The sequence below is a fragment of the Papio anubis genome, chromosome 7 (assembly GCF_008728515.1).
Source record: "Papio anubis isolate 15944 chromosome 7, Panubis1.0, whole genome shotgun sequence".
Classification (NCBI taxonomy): Eukaryota; Metazoa; Chordata; class Mammalia; order Primates; family Cercopithecidae; genus Papio; species Papio anubis.
Genome location: NC_044982.1, coordinates 3,686,468 through 3,699,568, shown reverse-complemented (window position 1 = coordinate 3,699,568; position 13,101 = coordinate 3,686,468). Strand labels below are relative to the sequence as shown.

The 13,101-nt window shown below is 44.0% G+C and overlaps 1 protein-coding gene across 10 annotated transcripts in view; it reads left to right on the top strand.

The window, feature by feature from the left end:
* The window catches only part of TRAF3 (TNF receptor associated factor 3), a 134,632-nt gene that overhangs the window by 47,264 nt on the left and 74,267 nt on the right, over positions 1 to 13,101 (top strand). For 2 of the 10 annotated variants that reach the window (XM_017961564.3, XM_021941596.2), the window contains exon 2: positions 7,715 to 7,853. The exons of 6 other annotated variants lie outside the window; for them this stretch is intronic. The gene's annotated coding sequence lies outside the window, so the exon portion shown is untranslated. Of the gene's footprint in view, positions 1 to 7,337; positions 7,854 to 7,996; positions 8,086 to 13,101 lie in introns of those variants that run through there. 2 more of the 10 variants (XM_021941598.2, XM_021941597.2) reach the window with 2 other exon arrangements.

The following is a 13,101-nucleotide window of genomic DNA, read 5'->3' as shown; positions in this document are numbered from 1 at the left end:
TCATTGTGAATTGTGAGTCGACATGATTCTCTTCCTGCGGAAAATAGAAACACATGCTGGCCGGGCGCGGTGGCTCATGCCTGCAATCCCAGCACTTTGGGAGGCGAAGGTGGGTGGATCACCTGAGGTCAGGAGTTTGAGACCAGCCTGACCAATGTGGAGAAACCCCGTCTCTACTAAAAATACAAAATTAGCCAGGCGTGGTGGCGCATGCCTGTAATCCCAGCTCCTCAGGAGGCTGAGGCAGGAGAATTGCTTGAACCTGGGAGGCAGAGGTTGCTGTGAGCAGAGATCACACCATTGCTCTCCAGCCTGGGTAACAAGAGTGAAGCTCTATCTCAAAAAAATAAATAAATAAATAAAAACTAAAAGAAACACATGTTATTGTAATGACAATTTGAGCCAATTACAGGATTGTGCTTATGTTACCACATTGACTGTAGGTCCTTCCTGTGAGTTGGGTTGTTGAAGAGTTTGAGGTAGACAGATGGCAGTGGGTGGGAATGAGTTGGGAGCTTTTGTTAGGTTTAGAGAATGTAGTCTTTCCACCATCATTTGGTTGTTTATTTTATGCATAGGCTTAGTTTTGTTCTTGTGAGCATTATGTTGAGTTAATGTGTTTTCTTTGACCTCAAACCTTCTGAAATGTTTCTAGGTCTTAAAGATTCAGGTATTATTTATTTCATAGTAGACAGAATGAAGTAAGTGAATACTTTCTTGGGGGATAGTGTTGATAAGTTTCATAGTGACACCTCTCCCTCATGATTAAAAGTGCTACATTTGCACAAATATGTGATTTATATTTTACATTAAAATTAAGATCAAGTTTTTCCTTGAGAAATTGTTGAACTTTTAGATTTGGGAGAGGGGGAGTTCCTACAGGAATTATGAATTGTTTTGACCAGTGAGAAGCTTATTTAACATTTTTGGAAGGAGTACCCCAAAAGTAATGCGTCTTTTGGCATAGTGGAAACTTGCAATAATGTTTTCTTGTTGTTTTTTAATTGAGTGGGTGAGCTGCATCTCTATTGGATGTTTGGCCTTTGACTTGATTGTGTCAGCTTTTAGAAAATAACTTTATGGAAATTGTCAGATTCCATACAATTACCTATTTAAAGTGTCCATGTCCGTGGTGTTTGGTATATTCACAGAGTTGTGCAGCCATTGCCTACTTCGGACGTTCTATAGAAATGCAGTTGACAGTATGTGTTTTCTGTGTGCAGCCTCTGTCATTCAGCACCATGTTTTCATTCATGTTGTGCATGTATGCATCGGTTGTTCCTTGTTAATGTTGAATATTATTCCATCGTGTGGATGGTCCACATTTTATGTATTCGTTAGTCCATTAATAGGCATTGGGGTTGTTTCTACTTTTTGACTGTTGTGTGATAATGCTGCTGTGAACATTCATGTTCAGGTTTTTGTGTGGACTTGTCATTTCTCTTGGGAATATACCTAGGCGTTTGTATCCGCTTTTGTTGTTTCTTTTACCTACAGTTCAGATTCCCATTTATGTTTGTACAGACACTTTGCTACTTGTAACTGGGGCTTGTTTGACCTTTGTTGCTGACCTAGTGACTTCTTGTGTCATGTTGAAAGCCCCTGAGACCCTCTGTTGCCTAGAGAAACAGGCAGAATTGCAGTCTCTTTCCTTCCTAAGACCAGATCACATCTGGTGGTCGTGAAATGGTCTTATCAAATAAGTACCTGTTAGATTTTTGGTAAATAAGTATGTATCTAAGCCAAATAAATTTTGTGTGTATTTTATATTATTTTTCTTCTCTCTGCTTCCTCTTGGGTACATCCTTTGTTCTGTGGCCCCAGTGGCACCCAGAGTGAATATGAATGATTTGTCTATGTTTTCCCTTCAGGCGGAATGTTGCTTACTTGGATTTTTTCTTGTTAATTTTGGTGACTGAGTTGCCTGTTTTTGAAGTGATAAATACCTTCGGATAGTAGGGTTGCTCTTTAGCATTTTAAGTGTCCAAATGAGACCTATTGGGATGTTTCCATAATTTGCATCAAATTCATGTAAATGTGCCTTAATGATATTAGCTAGTCTGTCTGAGCTAAATTATTAATTTCATTACTACTATTTAATAAAGGGGCAGGATTTGCCATGGTCATTCTAGTTAATGGTAAGAGCCCTGTAGGTCTCTCATCATATATCTAAGCGGAATTAAGCTTGGAAATATTACTGAGTGCCTTGTGGCTCTATCTGGTAACAGTCATGCCTTACATTTTGAGACAGCTTATACTTTTACACACCAGGAGACTCATTGTGAATTGTGAGTAGACATGATTCTCTTCTGGCAGTAAGGGAATGCATTCAGTCAGTTGAAAATCAACATTATGTGGTTTGCAGGATAGGTCTTACTCCTATCTTAGGCAAGGAATCTGGGATCCAGAAGGAGTGAGCGGTTGGTTAGGAGGAGTCAGTGCCAGAGGAAGGCAGCGTGCCCTTTCTGCTCTGCCCACGCTGTGAGGACACCAGGCCGTACCTTCGCCAGGAGGAGGTCATGCCAAGTCCAAAGCGTCAGGCCGCTCAGAGCCAAGCAGCTTTGCTGGAGCACCCACTGGTGCACTTGGAAAGTGATTTATCCTGTTAAAGCCTCGCTGCCACCTCAGCTGTAAATTGGAGACAGTAGGAAGCCATCTCTGCAGGCCTGTGGGGACCTGGCACCTGGGCACTGAACCCTGCTGCCCTTGGTCAGATGGTCGCATTGGGAAGCAGTTGGAAGGGTCCTGTGGTGTGCTCCTTCTGGGACCTTCTGCCACCCCCTGGAGGCAGCTTGAGCCCCTACCCATCTCTCCCCATCAGTGCACATTCCCTTCAGCCCTGGGCCAGCTGTGGGGCCCTCCTCTGTAGGTGCTGGCTGTTCCAGGAGGCACAAGAGTGTTGGTGTGGGACCTGCCCACTGCTCGAGATCCCCCAGGGAGAGCCCGCTCAGGCTACGCACGGGCTTCTGGCCGCATGGGTCAGCATCACAGGACGGACAGATCAGTGGGGGAAGAGTCCTCCTGCAGTGCTGCTGCCACTGGAGGCTGGTGAGAGTGGTGCTGCCATAGAGAACAAGCCTTGATCCCTGACTTGAAAGGCAGAGTTCTTCTGGAACTTCTGCGAGGAGTGCCCAGAGTGGCACCTAAATACGTTAGAAGCGCTTGATGAAAGTTCCTCTGAGGCTTTTAAACTGCTCGAGTGAGTCTCTCTGAAGCACGGTGATGGCAAAAGGAAACCACCTCACGCTGCCTCTTTGTGCCTTCTGTCCTCATCTCCCGTGGGCCGTAGGTGTTCCCTGTCAGGATTTATGCGGAGGCATGTCTGCTGTGGCCGAATGTGTTCATTCATTCATATCTCACAGTAAGAGGGAGGGATGGGGGAGGAAGACTGCCGTATTTCCTTAAAAGTTTTTCTGTAACTCGAATCCCTCCCACCCCCATGCGATAACACCATCTTTTCCAGTTGGTGTCAGTGAACTCTGTTTTGGGTACCTACAGAAGCAGTAGGGGAGGTTAGGATGTGGCTGGAGGATGCTGGTTCCTGGGTGTAAATCCTGGCTCTTGAGCTTGAACTGACTGTGCCTCAGCGTCCTGGTCTGTTTGGTGGAGCCGCCTCAGAGAGGAACAAGTGAGTTGTGTGTGTGGAGCAGGTGGCTGACATGTGGCGAGTCCTCCAGGAATGCGGCAGCAGAAGGAACACATTGAGCACCGCAGATCCAACCCTGACCACCACTGCAGGACTTCTGTGCGGGGGCAGCTGCAGAACCACCACTTCAGGACAGCATGGGAGCTGCTGGAGGTTGGGGGAGCTCAGGGAAAGGGCCTTGCTACCAGGGGTGGGAAGGGAGTCAGTGAAGACGTCCTGGAGGAGAAGATTCCAGAGCCTGAGATGTGAAATAGAGTTAGGTAGCCAGAGACCAGGCAAAGAAGGGCCATTTTCATCAGAGAACAGCATAACACTGGCAGAGGTCTGACATGTCATTTCCTGTTACTAGAATTGGGGAGTGACCAGTAGATTCTTTAATTTGTTTATTCTTTCATGCAGTCCTTCACCTCACACCTGTTCAGGGTCCGGTGGGCTCTGGACATAGGGTGGAAGGAAACCATCTGAGCAGAGGCCGCTTGGACTGTCACCTCCGTCGGGTGCCAAGGCTGCCAGAGGACAGCTGTTACTTACGGGTGGCGGTGTGGTGCGGTGGCACAATACAGAGCTGCCCCGCTGTGTCCATGCCCTGGCGCCTCCCTGCAGTCACCATGTGCCTTGGGCAAATGTAGGCCTCAAGTCCCAGACACAGGCTTCTGTCAGTGGTGGTGGTGGTGGCTGTACCTGCTCCAGGCTGCTGTGAGGGAGGGACGGGCTTCGACCACAGACATATGCCCTTGCAGAGGACCTCCTGCACCTGCTGAGGATTGTGTACAGCCATCTGGAGGGTGTTCTCCCTTGGCCCTCCTTGTAGTCCAGCTGAGTCCACATCCTTCACCTCTTTTTAACTCTTCCTTTCTTACAGAACCTTGACCTGGAGCTGCAGTCGGGCTTGAATTCTGCCTCCTATGCAGTTCCAGCCGTCCTCCACCATGCACGATGGTGTGTTTTCCATTATTCTTCCTCCCAGAGCACTTGCACCCACCCTGATGGTGGTTCCCGATGGTCAGATTGAGTATCCCTTATCTGAAATGCTTGGGACTAGAAGTGTTTCAGATTCTGATCTTTTTGGATTTTGGAATGTTTGAATATGCATAATTAGATATCTTGGGGATGATACTTAAGTGGAAACACAAAATTCTTTTCATATACACCTTATACACATAGCCTGAAGGTAATTTTATGCAATATTTTAAATATTTTGTGCATGGAACAGAGTTTTGACTGTGACCTGTCACATGAGATCCATTGGGGAATTTTCCTCTTGTGGTGGTATGTTGGTACTCAGAAAGTTTCAGATTTTGGAGCAGTTTGGATTTTTGGATTAGGGATGCTCCACTTGAATATCCTTTTATATACAACACATGGTCAATGCTCACTAAATGTATTGCATGAATGAATGAAAACCAAAGGTCAATTTACTAAGCGTGCTACTATTTCAGAAACCTCTTTTTCCGAATTTGATTATATGGTCAATGGTTTAATATTCCAAGTGCTCTGACCACGTAATGGTTATTACCACACTGTGAAGGTAGCTGGATGTTCCGTGATTGCTGCCCCCAGAGGACCTGGAAGTGCTTGCTGTACTTGCATTTTCTGGAATGGAAATCATGGCTTATTCCCAGGAGCCCCCAGCGGGGGCTTTGAGTCTGGTGCTAAGCAGCAGATGTGCAGATTCCCGCAGGGCGTACCTGAGCCCCGAGAGGGGGCGTCGTAGCACACAGCGCACTCATTTCCGCATTCCTACCCCGCACAGCCAGTTGTCACAGCCATCCTCCAGTAAAAACCACAAACCAGTCAACCTCTAGGAAACAGGTAGGAAATCTAGAAAAAGCCTCAGGTGTTCACAGCATTCTTTAAAGATTCTTTAAAAATCTTTGTGATTGGAAAGACTGCTTCCTGTGCCAGAGAGTCTCTCTCCAGCGCTTTTGCTTCTGAGGTTGGTAGCTTTCAGAAAGACTGCAATGCAGCGGTTACCAAAGTCCTTGTTAATATGGAAACAACCCGTGGTGAAGCCTTTTGCTCCTCTTCATAACTGCTGACTGTTGCCTGCAGTCGGAAGGAGGAGATAATGAAGGTAATACTCCTCCGGACCTGGCAGTTTAGTGATTAGAATGGACGCGGTTCTGTGAATGCTGTGGCTGGCACAGGCATGTCCTGCAGCAGCTCTGTCAAGTTACTGATGCAGTGGGCTTCCTGGGAACGTGAAGCTGAAGATGTCTTTGCAGTTTGTGCACGATAATTTTGTTTTCATTTCTGTGTTCAGATGGTGGATTATAAGAAGGTAAGGGACTTTACAAATCATGCATATGTGTATTTTAAATGTTTATGAATATCCCTAGTCAAGGTAAAGAATGATGATTGAATAGACCTCTTTTGAACCTAAGAAATAAAACTTTATTTCTTGTTAATGACAGTTTTGACGTTTGAAGAGTTATCTTAGTCTTGACAGATGCCCTATAAGTGAATTATTGAAGATGTTCTTTGAAGAGATCTGCTTTTTCTTCGATTTGCTAAACATAGTTGAATTTCAGAGATGTAGATACGGATGGAATATATTTGTTTCTTTAACTTAAGCAATGACAGTTACATTAATCTGGATGGAACTTTTCATCTTAAAAAATCTCAACCACTGGCTGTAGATGATGAATTCTAATCTCCTTAGTTCTTATTTTGCCTTTAGAAGAGCATTTTCAGATGTGTGGAGCTCTGTGCTTATCCGTGGGGTGAGCTGGGTGCTACCTCCAGCTGCTGCTCTTCGTTTATCTTAGAGGGAGGCCAAGAGTCAGAGCTGAGATTTATTTTGCAATGAATTAGTGGCCCCAAACGGTATTAAATGCATTATGGGTGGTAATTTATATGTCCAATGCCAAGAAATATAATGTTGGGGTTACCATGGCAACTGCTTGCATTCTGAGAAGCTCGTGAATGGGTTCTGAACCTTCTGGCGTTGGAAGTGAGCTTTTCCAGCTGAGAGCCTGCATTCGTGATTAGTGTAAATAAATTCAGCTTTCTGTATGAAGCACATCCTTTTTCTTAGCTTACCAGAGTAGTCCATTGAGCTCAGTTCTTTCTCTGGTGACATCTGCCTTGGTCTCTTGGTTCCTGGCAACAGACTATGGCTGAGACAGTGTTTTCAACTTCAGGCTGAGGAACTAGCGCGCGTGTGTCTGTGTGTGTCTGTGTGTGTGTCTGTGTGTGTGTGTGTGTGTGTGTGTGTGTGTGTGTGTTGGCCTACTGCCTCAGTCCGTGGGCTGTGTAGAATGGGACTGGCTCATCCGTGCCTCCTGAGAGCTGGCAATGCATGATGTCTCCAAAAGCACAGTTGCAGCCGCATGTGCTGGTGGGCCCCGGCACAGCTTTCTATCCATCTGAAGGGCTTGTTTCCAGTAACATTTGCTAGGACTCTTCCTGGGAGGCAGCCCTGCCTGTTTCCAGGATATCATGGGGATTGGTTTTGGGGAGGGAGGCCCAAGTTAGAAAGACCCATGTTTTAAATGTCAAGCTTGTGAAAATAATAAATGAGGGCCTATTGTCTTCATTGCCGAAGGTCTGTTTGCTGTTTGTTAGAAATATATGTAGCATAGGCCAGGGATGGTGGCTCACGCCTGTAATCCCAGCACTTTGGGAGACGAAGGCAGGAGGATCGCTTGAGCCCAGGAATCTAAGACCAGCCTGGGCAAAATAGCGAGACCTCATCTCTACAGAAAGATAAAATAAAATAAATAAATAGATGAAGAAAACTAGTTTCCCTTGTGCATTTAAAACAATGTTGACATGATTGCCAGGGACTGAAATGTCTCTGTGTGATTTCAGGGGCCTGAGGTCGGAAGGTTGGAGCCTGGTGGTTGCTGCCAAGGCGGCAGCTCCTAGAGGGCCTGGCCAGACAGTGGGAAAATTTTTCATGCTCTGTAGAATTCATTCTATTTGTAATAAACGTTGAGATTATAGAATTTAAATGATGAACTTGAGGATAGACTGGCCTTCAGGCACACAGTGGGCATGTTGCTGTGGCTCACCTGTAGGCCTCAGTTAAGAAGCTTTGTCTAATCCAGTCCCTTTATTTTACAGATGAGGAAAATGAGGCCCAAAGAAGTGATGCCACTTGGTTAAGGTCCCAGTGCAGGTCAGAATCAGATCTAGGATCAGAAACCTGGCTCCTGGCTCCTGGCTCTCTACTCTTCTAAGAATCGCTGTCCTGACAGAAGAGGTTTGCTCTCAGTTAATTGTTGTTTGTTCTTTTGCTTTCCTTTTGTCAGAAAGAGGCCTGTAATAACAACGGGCATCTAATGTAGACTCTGTAATTTTAGAATTTTAAAAATTCTTGTCTTCCCTTCCTCTGGTTATTTATAGAATTTCTACTCAATGTGCTGGAGTCACCCACAGGAGGGGCAAAGGGCGTGACCTCTGCCCTTAATGCTGTGTGCTGTGATGGGAGATGGGTGCGTAGCCGAACCTGCAAACTGGAATGTTGAGATGAATTCTGGCTTGACACCTACATTTCTGCTAGTCGGTGGTATTCTGTGTTCTCGCAGAGAAGCTGCAGTGCCCAGCAGTTACCCAGGGGTGAATCTCAATCACCACCTATTAAATCAAGGTCATGATACTGTATTTACTAAGGCAGGACAACATCGTAATTTAGGCTCAACTTACAAGTTGCAACTTATTACAAGTAATAAGAGGTTCGGCTTACAAGGGTTGAAATACAGATTGATTTTTTTAGCCAGATTCCACTGAACCCTGGTTTTTAATTTTCCGATCTTGAAAGAAGACTGAGATTTTACTATATAACTCACTCAGGGTGACATTGTGTTTTTCTAAGTGTTCTCAGTGATATCTCCCATTCTCCCTATTCTTCTCACATGGGACTTTGACAGAGAGGTGCGCCTGGACTGGGTGTGTGGCCTCCCTCACCCAGCAGTATGGCACAATGGTGCTATATGACTTCTGAGTTACGTCCTTAAAAGGGTACAGTTTTTGCCTGGATGTTCTTTTTGGGGTACTTGTTTGCCATCCATATGGTGAGGAAACCCATCTCGCCCACACAGGAGGACCACACAGTGAGTAGGGCATTGACATAACAAGATGACTTCTGTTTTCTGAGTAACTTCCACCACAGTGGTGAAACTGTGTCCCCAAGCTCAGCAGGCAGAGGTAAAACATTTTTCAAAGAAAAGGATAAGATAGGCTCCCAGTTTACCACATGGTGAAGAGAGGCCTCTGGCTCTTCCAAACTGTTGCTGATAGAGCGTGGAGTGCTGGGACTTCGGTCAGGCCAGGTCCTGCCACCTCACTGTCCAGCTCTCCGAGTGCTCCTGGCCTGCCCTGCTCTCTGCCCAGTGCTGCCTGCTGCCCTTACATGGGGTAACCTTCTGTCTCCCAGCCCCAGCCATGGGTCCCATTGCCCAGAATGCAAGAGCCTTTCTTGGCTTAGAACTTTAACTCAAAACCATCTGTTCTTAGAGGGTTTGTTTTCTTTTTTTTGGCCTGGGATTTTGAGAATATCTAACAGTGCTGGGCAGTTTTATCATTCATCATCATGGGTAGTTTGTTTTATTACAACTTGCAGCTTCATATCTTAAAACAAATTCATTTCTTGCTTTCAGATTTGCTTATCTGAAAGTTTTGTTAATAATAGTAACTTAGCACAAAGCTTCTAATATATGAGTTGATGAAAAGCCTCTCCTGTATCACCTTTAATAAGGATAATTTTGAAGTGTAATTTAATGCCCGGAAGCCAATTGGTACTGAGATTTAATTTTGTACTTGGAAAAGAAGTATGAGAAGAAAAGTGTCCTTTTTTCCTTAAATTTTTTTTTCTTAGTTGACATATAAAATTGTGTATATATTTATCATGTACAACATGATATTTTGAAGTATATATATTATGGAATGGGTAAGTCTAGCAAATTAGCAAGTGTAAAGATAAACTCACAGTTATCCTTTTTTGTGGTGAGAATACTTTATATCGATTTTCTTTTTTTTAAACAAAATCTTTCAGCAAAGACATCTACTTTCTCAGCATTTTTCAAGAAGAAAAGTATCTTTTTAACAAATACGTTTTCTAAGCCCTGCTGGTCTGCAACCCACTCCATTCAGTTAATATTTATCAAGCACTGACCAGGCGCAGTGGCTCCCAGCACTTCGGGAGGCCGAGGCAGGTAGATCACCTGAGGTTAGGAGTTCGAGACCAGCCTGGTCAACATGGCAAAACCCCGTCTCTACTAAAAATACAAATATGAGCCGGGCATGGTGGCGGGCCCCTGTAATCCCAGCTACTCGGGAGTCCAAGGCAGCAGAATTGCTTGAACCTGGGAGGTGGAGGTTGCAGTGAGCCAAGATTATGCCATTGCATTCCAGCCTGGGCAACAAGAGTGAAACTCCTTACCCCCACCAAAAAAACATATATTTATCAAGCACTACCTACACATACACCCACTCTCTGTCTCTCTCTCACACACACACACTAATAGACATAGCAGTAATATATATTAAGCATGAATACAGCAAGAAGTTTGGTATCCCAGAATTAGAACGGGGCTTTTTTCCTATATAATCTACAAAATGAGATGTTGAATTGATATTTAATACTAAGCTACTTCTTAAGCATTTGATTTTTCTTACTGCATTATGTTTCTAATTTTAAAACCTGAGAATTATGGAAAATAGGTAATTTCTACTTATCTTTCAGATTATAGATTAAATGTCCTCTCCTGGCGTGGGGGAGGTCCCCATATTCACATAAATGGGTGTGACCTCCATGTGCACTGCGCACTTCCCTTTGGTACTTTTTGTCTCACACACATGTATGTACACCCTGCACAGACACATGCCCTCTTATTGCTGGTGTTGTGTCTTCTTGCCTGTGGACTGTCAGCTCTGTGAAGGGGAGGTTTCTGTCTTTCTCGTCCCTCTCCCTTCTGTGGCACTCAGTACCTGTTGGGTGAATGAATGAATACTAGACACAGACGCTTTCCTTGACGGTGGTTGGATGATCTAACCTTTCCTTATAGTACTTTTTCAGATGTTTTCAAATTCAAGAAATCTTTTTTCTATCACTAAGTTACTACTTTTCCAAATTATTGAATACTTCTATTTTCTTCTGCCTTTAAGGAGTAGGAAACAACTAAGAACAGATGATGTCTCATGTTCTGAATGGATCCTTCCTTCCTTTGCTCTTCTCTCGAGTTCTTTCTCATGCAAGTGAACACCCATATTGTGAGGGGTAACAAATTTAAATGAGTATAGAAATGACTGAGGAGAATGAGGTAGTTTGGAAAAACTAGAAAAACCTGCCTGAGTGCTTTTGATATTTTAATTTATACGCAATTCTTTTACGTTTCATTTTTCTCAAGACAAATGCCAGACTGTGGAAAGGGTGCTGTCATTTAAAAATATTTGGGCATGTGGCCGGGTGCAGTAGCTCACGCTTGTAATCCCAGCACTTTGGGAGGCCGAGGCGGGTGGATCACGAGGTCAGGAGTTCGAGACTAGCCTGGCCAACACTGTGAAACCCCGTCTCTACTAAAAATATAAAAATTAGCTAGTCATAGTGGCACCTGTAATCCCAGCTACTCAGGAGGCTGAGGCAGGAGAATGACTTGAACCCAGGAGGTGGAGGTTGCATGGAGCCAAGATTGCACCACTGCACTCCAGCCTGGGCAACAAAGCTAGACTCTGTCTCAGGGGTGAAAAAAAGAGAATATTTGGGCGTGCATACTGCCAAAGGCAATTTACAGACTCAGTGCTATTCCTAGCAGATTACTGAGGACCTTCTTCACAGAACTAGGAAAACACTGCTTTAAAACTCATATGGAACCAAAAAAGAGCCCAAGTAGCCAAGGCAGTCATAAGCAAAAGAACAAAACTGGAGGCATTCTGTTATGCAACTTCAGACTATACTACACGACTACAGCAACCTAATAGCATGGTACTGGTACAAAAGCAGACACCAGTGGAACAAAAGAGAGAGCCCAGAAATAAGGCTGCACACCTACAACCATCTCATCTTCGACAAAGCTGACAAAAGCAATGGGGAAAGGACTCCCTATTCAATCAGTGGTGCTGGGACGACTGGCTAGCCACATGCAAAAGATTGAAACTGGACCGCTTCCCTACACCATGTACAAAAATCAACTTAAGATGGATTAAAGACTGAAATGTAAAACCCAAAACTATAAAAACCCTGGAAGACAACCTAGGCAGTACCATTCTGGACATAGGAACTGACAAAGATTTCATGAAGAAAACACCAAAAGCAATTGCAACAAAAGCAAAAAAATGACAAATGAGATCTAATTAAACTTAAGAGCTTCTATACAGCAAAAGAAACTATCAGCAGAGTAAACGTACATCCTACAGTATGGGAGAAAATATTTGTAAATTATGCATCTATAAGGAACTTAAGAAACTTAAGAACTACAAGAAAAAAAAAACCCATTAAAAAGCGGGCAAAGGACACGCACAGATGCTTTTCAAAAGAAGACGCACATGCAGCCAACGAGCATATGAAAAACAGCCCAAATCACTGACCATTAGAGAAATACAAATCAAAACCACAGTGAGATAGCATCTCATACCAGTCAGAATAACTATTATTAAAAAGTCAAAAATAAGATGCTAGTGAGGTTGTGGAGTAAAGGGAATGCTAATACACGTTGGTGGAGTGTAAACTAGTTGAGCCACTGCGGAAAGCAATATGGTGATTCCTCAGAGAGCTAAAAATAGAACTACCATTCAACCCAGCAGTCCCATTACTGGTTATATTATTCAAAGGAATATAAATTGTTCTACCATAAAGATATGTACACATGTATGTTCATTGCAGCACTATTCACAATAGCAAAGACATGGAATCCACCAAAATGCCTATCAGTGGCAGATTGGAGAAATAAAATTTGGTACATTTATATCACAGTGTACGATGTAACCGTAAGGAAGAATGAGATCCTTCTGTCTTTTGCAAGAACATGGTTGGGAGCTGGAGGCCATTATCATCAGCAAACTAATGCAGGAACAGAAAACCAAGTACTGAATGTTCTCACTTATAAGAGGGAGCTAAGTGATGAGAACACATGGACACAAAGAAGGGAACAATAGACAGTGGGGCCTACTTGAGGGTGGAGGTTGGGAGGAGGGAGAGGATCAGAAAAAATAACCACTGGGTTCTAGGCTTCGTACCTGGGTTACAAAATAATCTGTACATCAAACCCTGGTAATGGGTTTACCTGTATAACAAACCTGCACATGTACTTCTGAACCTAAAATAAAAGTTAAAAAAAATAATTTGGGCACGAAGACTCATGCCTGGAACACTAGCATGTTGGAGGGAGGATCGCTTGAGGCCAGGAGTTTGAGGTTACACTGAGCTGTGATCGTGCCACTGCACTCCATCATGGGTGACAGAACAAGACCCTGTCTCTAAAATATATACATGATATATACATTTGGTAGGTGCT